Genomic DNA, 2,382 nt, shown 5'->3' with positions numbered 1-2,382 from the left:
AATCTTCATCAGTAAGTGCTTCAAGTCATCCTCACTTTCAGCAAGCAAAGTTGTGTCATTTGCATATTGCAGGTGGTTAATGAGTCTTCCCCCAATCCTGATGCCATGTTCTTCTTCATATAATCCAGCTTCTCAGATTATTTGCTCAGCATACAAATTGAATAAGTGTGGTGAAATGATACAACCTTGAAGCAATCCCTTCTTGATTTTGAACCACATAGTATCCCCTTGTTCTGTTTGAAAGACAGCCAGCCTCCTGATCTATGTAGAGTTTCCTCGTGAGTACAACCAAGTGTTCTGGAATTCCCATTCTTCTCAATGTTATCCACGATTTGTTATGATCCACACAATTGAATGCTTTCTCATAGTCAATAAAACATAAGTAAACATCTTTCTGGTATTCTTTGCTTTCAGCTAAGATCCATCTGATATCAGCAATGCTATCCCTCATTCCACGTCCTTTCCTGAATCCAGCTTGCATTTCTGGAAGCTCTCTGTCAATATACTACTGCAACTGTTTTTGAATGATCTTCAGTAAGATTTTACTCGCATGTGACATTAATGATATTGTTCGATAATCTCTACATTTTGTGGGATCACCTTTCTTTGGAATGGGTACAAATATGGATCTCTTCCAGTCTTCCAAACATCCTGGCATAACTGAGTGCCTCCAGCAGGACATCCATTTGTTGAAACACATCAATGGGTAGTCCATCAATACCTGGAGCCTTGTTCTTTGCCAATTCCTTCAGTGCAGCTTTGACTTCTTCCTTCAATACCTTTGGTTCTTGATCATATGTCACCTCCTGAAATGGATGAACATCAACCAATTCCTTTTGATACAGTGACTGTGTATTCCTTCCATCTTCTTTTGATGCTTCCTGCATCATTCAATATTTTGCTCACAGAATCTTTCAATATTGCAACTTGAGGCTTAAATTTTATCCACAGTTCTTTCAGCTTGAGAAATGCAGAGCATATTCTTCCCTTTTGGTTTTCTAATTCCAAGTCTTTGCACATTTCATCATAGTAATTGGCTTTATCTGCTCGAGCTGCTCTTTGAAATTTTCTGTTCAGCCCTTTAATCTTGTCATTTCTTCCATTTGCTTTAGCTACTCTCTGCTCAAGGGCAAGTTTCAGAGTCTCTTCTGACATACATTTTGGTCTTTTCTTCCTTTCTTGTCTTTGTAATGACCTCTTGCTTTCTTCATGGATGATGCTTTTGATGTCATCCCACAATTCTTCTGGTTTTTGGTCATTGGTGTTCAATGCATCAAATCTATTTTTCAGATGGTCTCTAAATTCATGAGGGATATAATCAAGGTCATATTTTGGCTCTCATGGACTTGTTTTAATTGTCTTTAACTTCAACTTCAACTTGCATATGAGCAGTTGATGGTCTGTTCCACAATCAGCTCCTGGCCTTGTTTTGGCTGAAAATATTAAACTTCTCCATTGCCTCTTGCCACAGATATAGTCAATCTGATTCCTGTGTATTTCATCTGGTGAAGTTCACGTGTATAGTCATCACTTATGTTATTGAAACAAAGGTATTTGCAATGAGTAAGTCATTGGTCTTGCAAAATTGTTATGCAACCTCAAGCATTATTTCTATCACCAAAGCTGTATTTTCCAGCTACTGGTACCTCTTCTTTGTTTCCAACTTTTGCATTCCAATCACCAGTGATAATCAGTACATCTTGATTGCAAGTTCAGTCAATTTCAGACTGCCGAAGTTGGTAGAAATTGTCAATTTCCTCATCTTTGGCTTTGGTGGTTGGTGTGTAAATTTGAATAATAGCAGTATTAACTGCTCTTCCTTGTAGGTGTATGGATATTATACTATCACTGACAGAGTTGTACTTGAGAATAGATTTTTTTAATTGTGATTTGGGTGAAAGTTTACAGAGCAAACTCACTTTTCATACAGACGCTCACATACACTTTGTCTCATGACATTGACTGCAATTTCCCACAATGCAATAGCTCCACTCCCACCTCCTCCCCATGGCCACCTCTTCCCTTTGTCCCTCCCTCCCACACATACCCCACTCCCTGAGCTGTTCCCCTGTGCATATATGCCACTCTATTCTCCCATGTTTGATCTTTCCAAGGAATGCATCTACCTAATGCAAATGTTCTCTTCAAATTGAAGAGAAACAACTGCAGACATCCATTAATCATAGGAACATGGAATGTAGGAAGTATGAATCTAGGAAAATTGTAAGTTGTCAAAACTGAATTGGAACACATAAAGATTGATGTCCTCAGCATTAGTGAGCTGAAATGGACTGGTTTTGGCCATTTTGAATCAGACAACCATGTGATCTACTATGCTGGGAGTGACAATTTGAAGAGGAATGGCATGGCATTCATCATCAC

The sequence above is a fragment of the Orycteropus afer genome, unplaced genomic scaffold (assembly GCF_000298275.1).
Source record: "Orycteropus afer afer isolate SDZICR_OR568_19922 unplaced genomic scaffold, OryAfe1.0 scaffold00049, whole genome shotgun sequence".
Classification (NCBI taxonomy): Eukaryota; Metazoa; Chordata; class Mammalia; order Tubulidentata; family Orycteropodidae; genus Orycteropus; species Orycteropus afer.
Note: the sequence above shows the minus strand (reverse complement) of the source record.